The sequence below is a fragment of the Rhinoderma darwinii genome, unplaced genomic scaffold (assembly GCF_050947455.1).
Source record: "Rhinoderma darwinii isolate aRhiDar2 unplaced genomic scaffold, aRhiDar2.hap1 Scaffold_89, whole genome shotgun sequence".
NCBI lineage: Eukaryota > Metazoa > Chordata > Amphibia > Anura > Rhinodermatidae > Rhinoderma > Rhinoderma darwinii.
In genome coordinates, this window is record NW_027464461.1 from 795,551 (window position 1) to 815,155 (window position 19,605).

Sequence of the window (19,605 nt, forward strand, 5' to 3'; positions counted from 1 at the left end):
TTACTAGGCTACCTGTAGAAAATTCAATTTAGTGAGATTTCTCAGCATTGACCACACGATGGCGCTGCTGCTTAGCGTATCACAATCGGGCTTCAAACAAACTTTCTAAAATATATAATAGATATAGTGTGCATTTCCCTGCATTGACCACACTATGGCGCTGCTGCTAAGCGTATCACTAGGGCTGCCTGCATTATATTCAATTTAGTGAGATTTCTCAGCATTGACCACACGATGGCGCTGCTGCTTAGCGTATCACTATCGGGCTTCAAACAAACTTTCTAAAATATATAATAAATAGATATAGTGTGCATTTCCCTGCATTGACCACACGATGGTGCTGCTGCTTAGCGTATCACAATCGGGCTTCAAACAAACTTTCTAAAATATATAATAGATATAGTGTGCATTTCCCTGCATTGACTACACTATGGCGCTGCTGCTAAGCGTATCACTAGGGCTGCCTGCATTACATTCAATTTAGTGAGATTTCTCAGCATTGACCACACGATGGCGCTGCTGCTTAGCGTATCACTATCGGGCTTCAAACAAACTTTCTAAAATATATAATAAATAGATATAGTGTGCATTTCCCTGCATTGACCACACGATGGTGCTGCTGCTCAGCGTATCACTAGGCTGCCTGCATTACATTCAATTTAGTGAGATTTCTCAGCATTGACCACACGATGGCGCTGCTGTTTAGCGTATCACAATCGGGCTTCAAACAAACTTTCTAAAATATATAATAGACATAGTGTGCATTTCCCTGCATTGACCACACAATGGCGCTGCTGCTCAGCGTATTATTAGGCTACCAGATTCTATTTAGGAGGCTTATAGAATGTATGGGGGAACTGCTTGGCTTAAATATGACGAGCAGTTTCGTCAGCGTATGGCGGTTCAGTCATCCCTGTGGTGGGATCATAAGGACATAAGCCTTTGGATGCGCCTTATGACTACACCAAAGGGGGCTGGTCAGGATGGGGCGTGTTGAAGTTGCGGGTTTGCATAACCCTTTCAGTCCTAACTCGGCGGGTCTAGATGAGCGGGTTCATTTGGGAGTTTTAAAAAGAAGGGGTCTGCTGGCTCTACAACGAGAGCACCTGTAAATCGGGAACTAATTGTGTCTATAGACACGAATGTGCCGGGTGTAGGGGTGGTAACCACCCCGTCTTCAAGTGTTTTAAGCGGGCACGAGGAGGCACGACGAAGCCAGGGGATTGTCCTGCTAAAGGGGGTGAGTCCAGTGAACCTGGACGCTATGACGCCTTGGCTAAAGATGTACCCCAACAGGGAGAAGGCGCAGCTGTTAGTGAACGGTTTTGGGGATGGATTTAGGATTCTGTTCTCCCCGGGGGTGGGGGTTTTGATGGCTAATAATCTGCGTTCGGTGCGGGATCATCCAGAAGTGGTACAAGACAAGTTGTGGAAGGAAGTTTTGTTGGGTAGAATGTTAGGCCCCTTTTCTAATGTTCCTATTTCCAATTTGCGTGTCTCCACGCTGGGGGTTGTCCCCAAGAAGGAGGAGGGAAAATTTCGGCTTATACATCATTTATCTTATCCGAAGGGCTCTTCGGTGAATGATGATATTGATGAGTCTTTGACGCGGGTTTCCTATACGTCATTTGATGAGATGGTTCGTTTGGTTAGGACGGTGGGGCAGGGGGCGCTGATGGCTAAGGTGGATGTGGAGTCTGCGTTTCGCCTTTTGCCAGTGCACCCAGAATCCATGCACTTGCTGGGGTGCTCGTTTGTTGGCCTTTTTTATATTGATAGGTGCCTTCCTATGGGGTGCTCTATTTCTTGTGCCTATTTCGAAGCCTTCAGCACATTTTTGGAGTGGGTGGTCCATGAACGAGCCGGCTCTAAAGCAGTGATTCATTATTTGGATGACTTATTTTGTGTCGGCCCTGCGGCTCGGCCGTCGTGTGCAATATTTACAGGCTGTGATTGATGTTTTTGATGACTTTGGGGTTTCGTTGGCGTTTGAAAAAACGGAGGGACCAACCACGACGCTCTTTTTTTTGGGAAATTAAATTGATTCCCAGGCAATGGAATGTAGGTTGCCGGAGGCAAAACTTGTTGATCTGTGGGCAACGGTGCAGGAGGCTCTGGTGAAAACAAAAATCACCCTGCGGCTCCTGCAATCATTATTGGGGAAACTCAATTTTGCCTATAGAATTATGCCTATGGGCCGGTTTTTTTTTGTAGGCGCTTGGCGCAAGCAACTGCTGGTGTTAGAAGTCCCCACCATTTTATTTGCCTTGGCAAGGAGCATAAGGCGGATTTGAGGGTTTGGGTTTCCTTTTTGGTAGAATATAACGGCAGATGATTATGGATTGCAGCGGGACTTTCGAATGTGGAGATACAATTGTGTACTGATGCTTCTGGTTCTATCGGTTTCAGAGCGTACTTTCAGGGGAAATGGTGTGTTCGTACTTGGCCACTAGGGTGGAGGGAGTGTGGTTTGACAGGTAACCTTTGTTTTCTGGAGTTGTTTCCCATTCTAGTTGCGGTGGAAATTTGGGGACAGCTTTAGTCCAATCGGTCAGTGTTTTTTCACTATGATAACATGGCGGTCGTGTGCGCTATTAATAGTTTGTCCGCCAATTCCCCCCCGGTGATCACAGTGCTACGCCAGTTGGTCCTGCTGTGTTTGAGATGGAACATTCTATTTAGGGCTCATCATGTTCCTGGAGTTTCCAATGACATTACAAATGCTTTATCTCGATTGCAGTGGGATCGTTTCCGTTGGCTAGCTCCAGAGGCAGAGAGGGATCCAGTTTCTTGCCCCGAGCACCATTGGAGGGTGGTGTGGCTCGTCTGATATGGTGGGCGAAGCGTTCGCTGGCCCCTGCTACGTGGGATGCTTATACCAAGATCTGGGTGAGATGGTTCCAGCTGGAGGATTCGTGGTGTAGTCAAAGGAGTCATTTTAGTGCCTTAGAGGGGATGTTCTGTTTTTTGTTATCTCTTATGGACAGTGGATCTTCAGCTTCCTCTGTTGTTAAGTCGGTAGCGGCACTTTCCTTTTTCTTTAAGTTAATTGGTTGTACGGATGTTACTAAGCATTTTTTGATACGGCGGGCTCTGCAGAATTTTCAAAAAGGGCATGTCGGGCAGGATAAGCGTGGGCTGGTGTCTTTTGCAATGTTGGAGGGACATTTTCTCAGTTGCACAGGATATCCCATTCAGATTATGAGAGGTTGTTGTTTCAATTGGCTTTCTCTTGGGCTTTCTATGGGGCTTTTAGGGTTGGCGAAATGGTTAGTCCCTCAAAACGGGTGCAGGGCGGTAATCAAGTAACCGATGTGTTTTTTTCAGGATAGTGTGTTGAGAATAATGTTGTATCATTCAAAAACTGACAGGAAGGGAAAAGGTTTTGAGATTTGTTTGACTAAAATTCATGAGGGGGAATCGTGCCCAGTGTGTTGTTTTCTGTGTTTCATTGCTGTGCGTCCTCAGGCTGTCTTTAAGAAATGCGTACAAGGGTTGGGCCTTTCACATCTGGATTACAGCTCTCATTCTTTTAGTATTGGAGCTGCTACTGAGGCTTTTCGTTTTGGGCTCGACACTGCTTCATAGAACCAGGGATAAGATAAGAACCTCCCCACAGATGATTGCTGTGAAAGAGGCAGCATTGGATGTAACAAGTGGAAGTTGCGTGAAGCCTCCCTGTTATTTAGTTGCTGAGACGATGGGTTACCCCTGTATCAGGGAAGAGTCCGAGCTCTGTCCCAAGGAAACCAAGCTGGTAAAACCCCATTTCCTGCATTGCCTGAAATTGCCGCCATTTTGTGTAATATTTTAAGTGACTGTGCCTCTCTGCTAAGAACAGTTTTTTGTATTTCCTTTTAGTCGTTTTGCAAACATTACCGGCCTACTAAGGGTATGTTCACACGGCCAAATTTCAGACTTAAACGAGGCGTATTATGCCTCGTTTTACGTCTGAAAATAGGGCTACAATAAGTCGGCAAACATCTGCCCATTCATTTGAATGGGTTTGCCGACGTACTGTGCAGACGACCTGTTATTTACGCGTCGTCGTTTGACAGCTGTCAAACGACGACGCGTAAAAATACAGCCTCGTCAAAAGAAGTGCAGGACACTTCTTTGGACGTTTTTGGAGCTGTTTTCTCATAGACTCCAATGAAAACAGCTCCAAAAACGGACGTAAAAAACGCTGCGAAAACGGCGTGAAAACGCCGCGAAAAATGCGAGTTGGTAAAAAACCGTCTGAAAAGCAGGGTCTGTTTTCCCTTGAAAACAGCTCTGGATTTTCAGACGTTTTTGTTGACTACGTGTGAACATACCCTAAAAGAAACCTGCATCAAACCTGGGTTTCTTGTCATCATACTGCCAGTAACAATGCAAGGTCAAATACATTACTCGCCCTCACTAGCCTCCCCTCATGCCAAATTTTATGGTCAAAAGGACCATAACAATTATATTCTATTGGAAATAAAAGGTGGATTTCTGACTTTAGAGAACAGAGGGTAAAATAATAGACATGTTCCTCACCTCTGTACCTGAGATATGGTAAAATTTGTCCTTTAAAAATTAAGCCCTCATATGGCTGTGTCAACGAAAAAATAAAAGAGTTATGACTTTTGGAAGGCGGGAAGTAAGAAAACAAAAGCATAAAAATTAAACTTAGCCTGGTCCTGAAAGGGTTAATCGAAGACTGAATAGCTATTAAAAATGATATTAAAAATAAAAGGGGAGTCCTGACTACAAAACAGAGGGTAAAGAACAGAGATGTTCCTCCCCTCTGTACCTGAGATATGGTTGTGTTATACTAGATATTGTCTATAGAAGATATACATGTTAAAAACACATATATTCTGATGTATCAGGAAGATACTATCACACCTCTGCGGGTCTAGAACTCATATCTAGCCTGAGTGTTATCAGTAATTAATATAAATATTAATTACCTGTCTTGTGATTCCTTTCTTGCTGCTGACAGGATTATATGTCACGTTCCTTCTTCTCACTGGGATCAGTCATCTGTAAAGAATCAAAGGTGTGATAATATGTTCCTGATACATGTTATAGACACTAAGGGTATGTGCAGACGTAGTGACCAAAAACGTCTGAAAATCCAGAGCTGTTTTCAAGGGAAAACAGACCCTGCTTTTCAGACGTTTTTTGACCAACTCGCATTTTTCGCTGCGTTTTTCGCGGCGTTTTTTTACGTCCATTTTTGGAGCTGTTTTCATTGGAGTCTATGAGAAAACAGCTCCAAAAACGTCCAAAGAAGTGTCCTGCACTTCTTTTGACGAGGCTGTATTTTTACGCGTCGTCGTTTGACAGCTGTCAAACGACGACGCGTAAATAACAGGTCGTCTGCACAGTACGTCGGCAAACCCATTCAAATGAATGGGCAGATGTTTGCCGACGTATTGTAGCCCTATTTTCAGACGTAAAACGAGGCATAATACGCCTCGTTTACGTCTGAAAATAGGTCGTGTGAACCCAGCCTAATATGTATAACACACTAGGGACATAGTTATTTATCTCAGGTATAATGTACAAATAGAAAATAAAGAAAAAGACGACACTAAGGACCTGTTCACATCACCGCTGCCCTTCCGTTGAGGGATTCCGTCTGAGGTTTCCGTCGGGTTAACCCCTCAAAAATGAAACAAAATAGCATGCCCCCCCTTGCCTGTGCTGTATGGCAAACCCCCATTTTATGGTAAAAAGTAGCATAAGAAGTGTATTCTATTGTAAGGCCCCTTGGGTGCCTAGAATTATGGAGCTTATGGGTATATTGCTTATATAGTTTAAATTAATGTTTATTATCAATGTAATCTTAAATGGTTAACACAATTATTTTTTCTGAGTCGTTATAAAGGGTTACCTGTGCCTAGTAGGCAACAGTTCTCCAAAAAGATTCAGGATTGGTACCACACAGGGTCCTCAGTGGTGGAGTGAATGCAACGGCGTGGAAATCCACTTATTAAGGGATGGCTGGAGTCTGGCAGTAACTATTTTCCCAAAGCAAAGGAGCTGAAGAGCCCTTTCCAAAAGCTTATGGACTGTTATTGTTGTCCCATGCTTTTTAGAGGGTAGTGTTATGCTCTAAAAATAGTTCCTCCACCCCCCCCCCCTCCCTGCATGTGGCATGGCCGGAAGTTCCCAGCTTGCAGTAAAGTGGTCCAGGGATGTGGGACAGCGCTGGTGTAGAGGAAGGAGGAGTCAGTCCTTGTACTGCACCCTCATCTAACAGGTCCATGAGGCAGGGTTCTGCTCTACCCCAGAGGAAGCAGTAGGGGCATGGATGGCTCGAGGTGTGGTGGGAGGAGCAGTCCTGTGATTATAATGTACAGGCAGACTATGGAGGGCAGTCGGTAGCATCAGTGGTGAGACAGGTGTAGACTCCAAAAGGAGTTTATTGCCCCCTCCTTGCTGCTGGTGGGAGAGACCGTTGTCATAGGATACGGACGAAGACTGCCTCCTATTGCATCATTGGGATCTGCAGCTGACCACGGTCAAGAGACTGGTCGTCCAGCTGCTGGAACAATCTTGGAGGCACCCTTGGGTGATGCCGGGATTCCTGTGAGTGGTGAGTCACCTTCATGTTTGGCTGCGTACTCAAGCACAAATGTGTTGACGGATGAGGATTTGTTCTCTGTTTTAAAGGACAACTTGGGCTTGTTTGGGTGGCAAAGGGTGGAGTATAAACTATGCCAGTAAAGCCAGTACGTTAATACCCCGCCTGACTAGATGGTTTGTACAGATTAACCTTTTGTGGCTTATTATTCTGTGGTGTGGCTCCTCTGGGAATTTACCTGTCCACCAATATAGGGGACAAGATCCACAGACGAGAATTTGTGATATTTGGTTTCAGTGGATCATGTAATGGTGGAGAAAGAGAGAGGGTCTGAGAAAAATTCCAAAGTGGTAAAGACCTGTACGATGTAACCTGTCATTTAAAACGAGATTACGCTTGCCTTGCTGTAAATATCACAGAGACGCTACATAAGGGTCAGGATTGTGAAAATAAAAAAAAGTTGTGATAAAAAAAGAATTAATGTTCCATTATTAGTGAAAGAATCTATGAAATTATCGGCAGAATTTAATATGGTCTAATAATTAATAATACCTGTCAATGCTCACGGCTTTTACAGATGACACCTAACTGTCCATATCAACGGGTCCCTCCCCCATCACATTCCTTGTTAATCAAATGGCGGTTTAGTATACAAAGATTTTTTTCAACACCAATTACCTTTAAAAACCAGTATATAATTCCCTTTTCTCCAGTTCATGTATTGTCCTAAACTGTTTAAATTATGTATTTTTTAGCGTCTATTTATGTTTTAATATCTCGATGTGAGTATTGCAGAGGTTCATATCCGACAGCCTAATAAACAAAAATAAGCATTAATAATCTATCCACTACTCAAGGATAAAATTGGATCATTGTTATCCCTCATCCTATCATTGATAACTATCTATCAAACAATGCTGTAAGTACACAACTTACTATTAGAGCAGTGATGTTCTATCACCGGCTCTCTGTTTCAGCACCACTTTTGATGGACAGCTCCACTGTGCTGGATAGCTTTTATTTATAGACTGCCGATGTTCCTAAGGCGTCTCCTTAGTTCAACACTACTCTGCTGGACAGCACCACCTTGCTGTGACAGCACTAATTTTCACCTGTTGGCAACGGATATAAACCTCGTTCTGACAAATAGTTTTTAGCATTAAAGCCATGAGGAAGAACGTGGTATACATCTGAAACGCGTAGGCACTTTACCTACATTTTCACCCTTGCATTCGGGAATGATCTTGTTTTAACCATCCAAATAAAATTGGAACTACGTTCTGTTTTAAACTTGACTGCGCTGGACCATCTACTTTTGCCCATTTTTCTTCTGTCTAAAACTTGCATCAAGGTGAGCTGGAGGATCCCTCCCACTGTTTGTTTGTATAGCTATACGGCTGCATCCATCCGTGCACACCTACTGCCCGTTATATAGGGTTCACAATACAAAAGCACAATTGTATTTTGACCATATCCCGAATGTTAAAGAGTTCTATAACATACTAATATACTCACAGAGTTATTAAAGTACAACAATTTTTCTTTATATATATATTTTTTCTTCTGGCTTTAAAATACAAATTTTTAAAACTTAACTGGAATTTCGGTTATATATATATATACAGTGAAGGAAATAAGTATTTGATCCATTGCTGATTTTGTAAGTTTGCCCACTGTCAAAGACATGAACAGTCTAGAATTTTTAGGCTAGGTTATTTTTACCAGTGAGAGATAGATTATATAAAAAAAAACAGAAAATCTCATTGTCAAAATTATATATATTTATTTGCATTGTGCACAGAGAAATAAGTATTTGATCCCTTTGGCAAACAAGACTTAATACTTGGTGGCAAAACCCTTGTTGGCAAGCAAAGCAGTCAGACGTTTTTTGTAGTTGATGATGAGGTTTGCACACATGTTAGATGGAATTTTGGCCGACTCCTCTTTGCAGATCATCTGTAAATCATTAAGATTTCGAGGCTGTCGCTTGGCAACTCGGATCTTCAGCTCCCTCCATACGTTTTTGATGGGATTAAAGTCTGGAGACTGGCTAGGCCACTCCATGACATTAATGTGCTTCTTTTTGAGCCATTCCTTTGTTGCCTTGGCTGTATGTTTCGGGTCATTGTCGTGCTGGAAGACCCAGCCACGAGCCATTTTTAATGTCCTGGTGGAGGGAAGGAGGTTGTCACTCAGGATTTGACGGTACATGGCTCCATCCATTCTCCCATTGATGCGGTGAAGTAGTCCTGTGCCCTAAGCAGAGAAACATCCCCAAAACATAATGTTTCCACCTCCATGCTTGACAGTGGGGACGGTGTTCTTTGGGTCATAGACAGCATTTCTCTTCCTCCAAACACGGCGAGTTGAGTTAATGCCAAAGAGCTCAATTTTAGTCTCATCTGACCACAGCACCTTCTCCCAATCACTCTCAGAATCATCCAGATGTTCATTTGCAAACTTCAGACGGGCCTGTACATGTGCCTTCTTGAGCAGGGGGACCTTGCGGGCACTGCAGGATTTTAATCCATTACGGCGTAATGTGTTACCAATGGTTTTCTTGGTGACTGTGGTCCCAGCTGCCTTGAGATCATTAACAAGTTCCCCCGGTGTAGTTTTCGGCTGAGCTCTCACCTTCCTCAGGATCAAGGATACCCCACGAGGTGAGATTTTGCATGTTGCCCCAGATCGATGTCGATTGAAAGTCATTTTGAATGTCTTCCATTTTCTTACTATTGCACCAACAGTTGTCTCCTTCTCACCCAGCGTCTTATTTATGGTTTTGTAGCCCATTCCAGCCTTGTGCAGGTCTATGATCTTGTCCCTGACATCCTTAGAAAGCTCTTTGGCCTTGCCCATGTTGTAGAGGTTAGAGTCAGACTGTTTAATTGAGTCTGTGGACAGGAGTCTTTTATACAGGTGACCATTTAAGACAGCTGTCTTAATGCAGGCACCAAGTTGATTTGGAGCATGTAACTGGTCTGGAGAAGGCTGAACTCTTAATGGTTGGTAGGGGATCAAATACTTATTTCTCTGTGCACAATGCAAATAAATATATCTAATTTTGACAATGTGATTTTCAGTTTTTTTTTTTTTAAATATAATCTATCTCTCACTGATAAAATTAACCTAGCCTAAAAATTCTAGACTGTTCATGTCTTTGACAGTGGCCAAACTTACAAAATCAGCAAGGGATCAAATACTTATTTCCTTCACTGTATATATATATATACAACAAGTAATAACCATGTCTCAAGATACACGATGTTCCAGAGTGGAAATGGCCGCCCAAGTGTTTGGCAATTATGATACTCCAGAAGGAGGTGATCGTGCATTACAGGAAATGTTCCATGATCTAGAGAAACTATCAGTACAGGAGGCTAAGATATGGTGGGACCTGACGACTTTACGTAATTATATTACAAAACAAATGATCCCAAGGGGTCTACGTTTAAGAAAAAGTTCTACTTTTACCTACTCTGAAGAATTCAGCACACACTGGAATTTTATATTAACAGAATGTTCTATAAAACTAATGGAACTAATTACCAGACAAGAGGAGGCCAAATTGACAGAAATTGGAAACTGACATTTCCGCTCTAAAAGAACAAATTAATGCTTCCTCCAGCTCACCCGACTTCACTATACTGGAACAACGTACTTCTCTACACTTGGAAAAATTAAATAAATCCATAGCTGAAACTGAGAAAAATAAATTCCAACGAGACCTCAGGGACTATGCAAACAAGGAGGTGTATGATTGGAATAAAAGAGACAAAGTACACAACAAAATCAGACCCATCTTAAAAAATCGCAGACAAGAGAGAAGATCCGGCAGCAGTCTGAACAGAGTCAGTTTTAGCTCCTCTGAACCTGATTCAATCGAAGGAATAAATGAAGCCTCAGATAGTGATAACTCTAGGATCCTATATTCCCAAGTATACCAATCAGTCAGCAAGTCAAGGAAGTAAAAAAACGGGGAAGGAGAGGCGGTAGGAAACATCACCCAAACAGACCAGGAACAAAACCGTCGCCTACGGAACCGCAGGAACCCACACCCAGCATTAATGTGATCAACCTTTCCTCATCCGAACTAACTCCACACAAGTCAAGGTTCTTTCGTTGGGCCTCAATTTTGCCCCTAATCGTACGTTCAATACTTTCAACACACTTCTGGACATTAATCGATTTGTAAGGAATTTAACAGTAAAGAGGCATTTCTACAACACGCTCCAAAATGACAACAGACTCCGAAGATTATAATCTCAAAGAACCCAATACAAATATCAACGACCATAGATTACTATCGTTTGAGGAACATAGGGCAATCCAATGCTTAGAGTGTCTGAAACCAGAACTTCCTACAAGAAATATTCATTTTTCCCCGGACTTTGTCACAAAAAATCCAAGCTTCCATCCTCTGGCATCCAGGATAGACTCTATGGACAGATTTCAATGGGCAATTGAAAAGGATCTCCAGCAACTATCCAAAAATTCGTAGTGTTGTAATAAGAATTGTAATATCTCTAAAGAGCTGAATATGGCAAATAAAATCGTTAAAAAATAATAAGGATATCATTATTAAGATGTCGGGAAAAGGGGGCAGTATCACTGTGTTAGATAGGGAAATGTATAAGACCCAAATTTTGAAACTCATAGCAGATACAGACACATATAAAAAACTAACGTGCAATCCAACATCTATGTTCCAAAAAAAGCTCAACAAACTGATAAACGATGGTTTAGGTAGTGGCGTATTAACAAGTAAGCAAGCAGAATATATTATGGTCCAATGTACCTCAATTCCAATCATGCACGCATTGACCAAGACACATAAAGGCATAAACCCCCCACCTATGCGCCCCATAGTGTCAGGGATAGGATCATTCACAGAAAAACTATCTGAATGGCTAGACTCCTTGTTACAACCCCTTGCATTAAGAACCCTGGGCCATTTACGTGACACCAGAGATGTTTTATGCTCATTTCACAAAAAAAGATGGGAAAATAAATTTGCATGGCTGAGCTGTGATGTGACCTCACTTTATACCAGCATTCCACACGAAATAGCCCATAGGGCACTAGAATATCATCTTTTTAAACACAGCACTTACAGCTATGAGCTACAATCATATATACTTGAGGTCCTTGTCTTCCTGATGACACACAATTTCTTCCAGTTCGATGGGTTGTTTTACCTACAACTTAAGTGAGTATCAATGGGAGCTAAATTCTCCCCTTCTCTGGCAAATCTTGTGATGGCGTTGTGGGAGGAACTTTTCATTTTTTCTAGTGATAATCCTTTTGGCAGATCTATTAACTGGTATGCAAGGTATATAGACGACCTGCTATTTATATGGGAAGGCAATATGTCAGATATCCCAAATTTCATCAATTATCTTAATAACCAACTCAACTTGAAATTTACCTATTCTTCACAAAAAGATACTATCCAGTTTCTGGACCTAGAACTCAAAGGACATGCAGGGGAAATAATCAACACTAAAACATATCGTAAGTCGATTTCAGGGAACACTATCTTGCGTGCAACAAGCGGTCACCCTAGACAAACCATCTCATCAATCCCAGTGGGAGAAATGTACAGAGCAAAAAGAAATTGTAGTAATGACCCCAATTACCGGGTGGAACAACAGCAAATTTGTAGGAGACTACGCAAAAGAGGGTATGCAGAATGGACCCTCAAAAGAGCAACCTCCATTGTAGAAACAAAGCCCCGATATATACTTCTAGAGCCAAAACATAATAATAAAGATACTGGTCTAAACGTACCTACTTTGGTGTTACAACACAGTAGTCAGTTTAATGAAATAAAGAAAATCGTCCATAAAAATGTAGCCATTCTAATGTAAGACGAGGCTCTGTCAGATATTTTGAAAGATGGTTGCAGTGTTGTATCCAGAAAAGCTCCTTCCTTAGGTGATCTATTGTCTCCTTCTATATTTTCCTCAAACATTCCCAAACTGACATGGCTTCAATATACGGGTTTCTTTAAATGCGGATCGCATCCATGTAAAATCTGTTCATATGCTAAGCCTACTAAGAACTTCAGAGATTCAGATAACAATACAAATTTTTTAATTCAAACTTACATTAATTGCAACAGTGAGGCAGTAATATACATTGTGGAGTGTTTGGAATGCAACCTAATGTATGTAGGTTGGACCAGTCGCAAATGTAAAACTAGGATACTAGAACATTTGGGCTATATAAGAAATCCTAACCTCACCAATATCTCCAATGTTGTAAAACATTTCATAACCTTCCATAATAGATCAATTACAAGTCTGAGATGTTATACCAGAAAAAAAGTCAAAACTCCAACCAGAGGGGGGAACATCAAACATAAAATCTTATCACGTGAAGCATACTGGATATTTACACTAAAAACGAGGTTTCCTAAAGGTTTGAACTTAAAAAAAGAATTAATGTTCCACTAATAGTAAAAGAATCTATGAAATGATCGGTAGACCAATGACAATCTAACATCTAATCAAAGGACAGCATTAAGCGAATTACAAGCAATTGACGATATTGTTATTAAATCCGCGGACAAGGGGGGAAATGTGGTAATTTGGCCAACAATTAAATATGAGAAAGAGGCATTCAGACAGCTACGGGACAAGCAGACGTATGTGAAACTGTCATACAATCCATTAGTCTCCTTCTCACGGGACCTCGTTAAGATTCTCAACATAGCCTATGAAAAAAGTATCATCCCTAAAAAAATATATGATGGGCTGATGACTTTAGACCCAAAAATACCGACCTTATATTTTTTGCCTAAAATACATAAGAATCCCACCGACCCCCCGGGACGTCCGATCGTCTCCGGCATTGATGGACTCTGTGACCCGATATGTAAATTTATCGATTACTACTTAAAACCATTGGTCGCAGAGTTACCTTCATATGTCGGGGATACGACGGACGTCCTGAGGAGGATCGATGGGATTCAAATTGAACAAGATATGTATCTTGTGACTGCTGACATAGAATCGTTATATACCAGCATTAAACACCATGATGGGCTGGGGGCGGTCCGCTTCTTCCTGGGGACCAGCAACCGGGATGGCCAATTATGTGATCTGGTCATAGAATTATTACAATTTATCTTGAGTCACAATTTTTTTGTGTTTAAAGATTCTTTTTATTTACAGAAACAGGGTACTGCAATGGGGGCGGCGTGCGCTCCGTCCTATGCGAACCTGTTTCTCGGATTTTGGGAGAGGCAGGTTTTTCATGGGGACGGGGCCTGCGCCGCTGACCATGTGCTTTCCTGGACACGATATATTGACGACATTTTCTTTATTTGGCAAGGATCTGAGTCTGGGCTGATGGAGTTTATGCAGCATCTGAATGATAATCCATTCAATATTAAATTGACGTATAAACATCATTTACATCGTGTAGAATTTCTAGATATACAGATTTTTACAGATACTGTGGGCTTTCTACACACAGATGTGTTTCGCAAGACTACATCGGTCAATGCGTTGCTGCATGCTTCATCGGCCCACACCCCATCCACCATTAAAGCCATCCCGGTTGGCCAGTTTCTCAGGATGAGGCGGATTTGCTCCTCAGAGACTTTATTTGAACAACAATCAACTGATCTCACCAATAGATTTAGAGAAAGAGGATATAGCAATAGGAACATCAAGCGAGGATACAGGAGAGCAAGATCTACTCCTCGTACCGACCTCTTTAAATCTAAACAACGAAATATTGGTGAGCAACATGTACGATTCATATCAACTTTCAATGGGCAATGGGATGCAATGAGAACCATCTTAACTAGACATTGTCCTATTTTGAGATCAGAACCACAGCTGGCACAGGGATTACCTGAAAGACCTTTAATGACAGCAAGAAGAGCAAGAAATCTTAAGGATCTTCTTGTCAATAGCCACTATGTACCTAAACAAATCTGCCCGTTTGGTTCGCGAGGACCTAGAAAGGGGTGTTTTCCATGCGGAGACTGTAAATCCTGTGCCAATATTTGCCGTGCAACTGACTTCTCAACGGCTGATGGCAAAAGGCTTTTTGAAATTAGGGAGTACATCTCGTGCAGCACCACCCATGTGGTGTATTACGCCACATGCGGATGCTCCAAAATTTATATAGGACTCACATCCAGAGAATTACGGGTCCGCACGAGGGAACACGTACGTGACATTATGGGGGCAAGAGAGGTTGAGGATCTAACACAACTGAAGACACTACCAAGACACTTTAAAATATATCATGACTGTAGCCCCAGAACATTACAAATACGGGGGATTGAGAAAGTACACTGTGGCATCAGGGGGGGTAATATGAAGAAGACACTTGCACAAAAGGAGTGCAAGTGGATTGTCCTACTGGGATCAATGAAACCTGATGGACTGAATGAGACATTGAGCTTTGCCCCGTTCCTCTAATTCCTACTGCTGAGTTTATCTGCTATTAATTATATGTTTTTATTGTAACTTTTAGATATTTTTCTACTTTTCCCATATGTCTGGTTACCGTGTATGGTGGAAGTATGATGCGACCCATCTAATTTCTAGGAGAACAAAAGACTACGAATAATGAAGATACAGTGACTCTCCTTGATACAACTATTGCTATGCAGTGATGTAATATTATCTGTAGATGGCGCTAATGTGTCTTATTACACTTGTGTAGGTAATGTCCCCTATATAATGCATCCAATGGCTTATTATGATGTTAATCTGTCTTTAATTACAATAGGGCCAAAAGTTATGCTAAATCTGTTATGTGAAAACTTTTTAACGATCTAGATACACCTGTATATGTAGTATTATATATTTTACTATTATGTTTGATATAGTGGGGAAAGGAATTCTCCTCATTTCCCCATATATTCAAATACGGTTTTCAGGTACAAAAAATTATACCCCTTTTTTTGCCCTACACTTTCTTTCTTTCTTTGATTTTACAATTCATTTGGGGTATTATATTATGATTTATTTGGCAATAATTCTTTAACCACACTTTCACAATTATGTTACCGTTAGGGGTAGTATATGTTATTATTATTTTTTTCACTCACTTAATTTATGACAGCGCAATACTGAATATGTGCGCCGCCATATCATAACTAGTTATTTGTTCACTTGTGTAGTATTTATCCTATATAATATTAAAACTTCTTTTGTTCTATAGATATATATACATTCTGTCTATTTTCACATCTCTTTTATTGTTTTTATTGCTTCATTGTTTATGTATCTCGTATATTATTAATTTTTCACTTATTGATGATTCATACCCTATAAACTTTATTAGGTTGTCTTAGGGTCACATTAAATTTCGGACAGAACTATTGAGAATAGTGGATCTGATTATGCATTATGCTCGGGACTCTGATCTTTCCACTTGGAGTCCACTCACCTCCGTGATGACGTGCGCATGCGTGCTGCTGTGGCTTGCGGCGACGCTTGGCCCCCTCCGTCTCCAATACATGCACTGCGCATGTCCGGAACTCCCGTTACGCGTCGGGACTCCGGATATGCGCTCCAGCATGTGGGGGCGGATGTGGGGCCTGCCTCGCTTCCGGCCGCGTCAGCGGGCAGGCGCCGCTCCTTGTCTCGGCGCTGACGTGGACTCAATTGAGACACAACATACACACTATATAAGGACCATATACATGTTGGGCGTTATGTACCCCCTGAGGAAGCAACCATTAACAGCGAAACGCGCGTTGGGGTTCCCTGTGGTGGATCGTGCACGGATGTGCATAGATACTGTTCATCCCTTCAAAATGGGTAAGTTTGCATTGCTATAGTGCCCACCTTAACATTTGTTTGGCCCCTGTTGATCCTCCCTATACCCGGCATGTGCCTTTAATTTTATAAGATTGTGAGGTCACTGTGGGCTACCAATACACAATCCATTTTATGTGATAGTGCAGTATCTATGTGGACAGTATTTATAGCATGCATTCTATGCCAGTACAACGTTTAACTCTTATGTCTCCGTGCTGAACCATGTACCACAGTGTTAGTACTAGAGTCTTTATTATCATGTGCTTTTAAATGTGTGTTATTTTGTGTAATAAAATTTATATATTTTCATAATTTTTGACTATAAGCTCTATTTTCTCGTCGGTATGGCAAAAGAGGGTATGCAGAATGGACCCTCAAAAGAGCAACCTCCATTGTAGAAACAAAGCCCCGATATATACTTCTAGAGCCAAAACATAATAATAAAGATACTGGTCTAAACGTACCTACTTTGGTGTTACAACACAGTAGTCAGTTTAATGAAATAAAGAAAATCGTCCATAAAAATGTAGCCATTCTAATGTAAGACGAGGCTCTGTCAGATATTTTGAAAGATGGTTGCCGTGTTGTATCCAGAAAAGCTCCTTCCTTAGGTGATCTATTGTCTCCTTCTATATTTTCCTCAAACATTCCCAAACTGACATGGCTTCAATATACGGGTTTCTTTAAATGCGGATCGCATCCATGTAAAATCTGTTCATATGCTAAGCCTACTAAGAACTTCAGAGATTCAGATAACAATACAAAATTTTTAATTCAAACTTACATTAATTGCAACAGTGAGGCAGTAATATACATTGTGGAGTGTTTGGAATGCAACCTAATGTATGTAGGTTGGACCAGTCGCAAATGTAAAACTAGGATACTAGAACATTTGGGCTATATAAGAAATCCTAACCTCACCAATATCTCCAATGTTGTAAAACATTTCATAACCTTCCATAATAGATCAATTACAAGTCTGAGATGTTATACCAGAAAAAAAGTCAAAACTCCAACCAGAGGGGGGAACATCAAACATAAAATCTTATCACGTGAAGCATACTGGATATTTACACTAAAAACGAGGTTTCCTAAAGGTTTGAACTTAAAAAAAGAATTAATGTTCCACTAATAGTAAAAGAATCTATGAAATGATCGGTAGAATCTATTATGGTTTAATAATCAATAATACCTGTTAATGTTCATGGCTTTTACAGATGACACCTAATTATCCATATTAACGGGTCCTTCCCCCATCAGATTTCCCGTTTGACGGTCTAGTATACAAAGGAAAACAAATTTTCCAATACTAATTATCCTTGAAGACCAATACATAATTCCCCTTCTTTCCAGTTCATGTATTGTTTTAAACTGTTTAAATGATGTATTTTTTAGCGTCTATTCATGTTTTAATTTTTCGATGTGAGTATTTCAGAGGTTTATATCCGACAGCCTAATAAACAGAAATTAGCATTAATATTCTATCCACTACTCTAGGATAGATTTGGGTCATTGTTATCCCTCATTTTATTATTTATAAATATTCATCAATCAACGCTATAAGCCTATAACTTACTAGTGGAGCAGTGATGTTCTATCACCGGCTCTCTGTTTCAGCACCACTTCTGCTGGACAGCTCCACCGTGCTGGATAGCTTTTATTCATAGAATACTGATGCTTTATAGGCGTCTCCCTAGTTCAGCACTACTATGCTGGACAGCACCACTTTTCTGTGTGACATCACTAATTTTCACCTGTTGGCAACCAGATATAGACCTCGTTCTGACATTTAGTTGTTAGCATTAAAGCCATGAGGAAGAACGTGGTATATGTCTGAAACGCGTAGGCACCTTACCTACATTTTCACCCTTGCATTCGGGAATGATCTTGTTTTAACCATCCAAATAAAATTGGAACTACGTTCTGTTTTAAACCTGACTGCGCTGGACCATCGACTTTTGTCTACTTAGGTCTACTTAGATACAACGGCTTAGCAGACAGTATCACACATTCTAGGCCCAATTAGAAGGTTAATTGTGAAAAAAATTCTTATGGTGTTTTTCGATAAAAGTCACTTGAACTGGTATCATTTAAACAGTTAACCCATAAATGGCGCTGTTTATGTGGAATTTACCCTGCGGCCTAATGTAATATATAATGTATTTTAAAAAATGTAAAAAAGCATACATTTTGTGGGGTGAATTGAAAAAAAACCTGTAATTCCACCATTTCTGTTTTGATTTTACAATGTTCATCGGGCGGCATGAATTGCATGATAACTTGATTCTGCGGGTCGTTACGATTATGGCGATACCAAATTTATATAGTTTTATTTTTTACAAAATAATTTGTTTTTGTGACGCTGCATTTGAAGATGAACTGCATAGTTTTTCAATGCAACAGCACTTCATAGGGCTATAAGGGGTTAAAACCCACTCTCTGAAGCCCCCCTTCAAGATACATTTCAACTAATCTGGTCCCCATGGCAGAAATATGTCTTTCTATCTGGCACCTCCAGCAGACTCCTTTCAGTCTAGTTTGATATCTTTTACCTCAGAGTTCCTCTTTTTACCTTTTTTTAATTTATTTTCTCCCCCCCCTTTTTTTTAACTATTTCTAACAGGGGCTGTGCAGAGTTAGAAAAATATGGCTGCTTTCTTTCAAAAACAGCACCACACCTATCCACAGGTTGTATCTGGTATTGCAGGTTTTCTCCATTGAAGTGAATGGTAATGAGCTGTAATACCACACACATCCTATGGACAGGTGTGGTGCTGGTTTTTGGAGAAAGCAGACAAGTTATCTTATCCTGGACAACCCTTTGTCATGCATTGTTCTTGTGCGGAGATAATCCCTGCAATATCCCTTTTCCTTTATGGTCGCTGATATGTTCTATTCAGCTTTATGGCCTCTGTGGTAAGTACACTGCCAGTCAGTAAAGGGTTAACACTTCAGACCACTGTGGGTGACGTCACAATGAATGAGGCGGCAGTGTTAATAAACTCCTGCAGTAATGATGATGAATGCGCTGATGTCATAAATACAAATGTTTATGACATAAAGAAGATTCCATATTAGAAGGTTTTACTGCCACATTCAGCGCCATATTGGATGGGACTGAGGACCTTGAGCTTGACTTCTCCACCAATGCCGACTTGATGTAATTTGGAGATTCTAGCAGGGAAACCCTACACCCAAGACCACTTCTTCATCACAGTGATGCCATCCTCTTCATACGGGTTGTCTGTAATA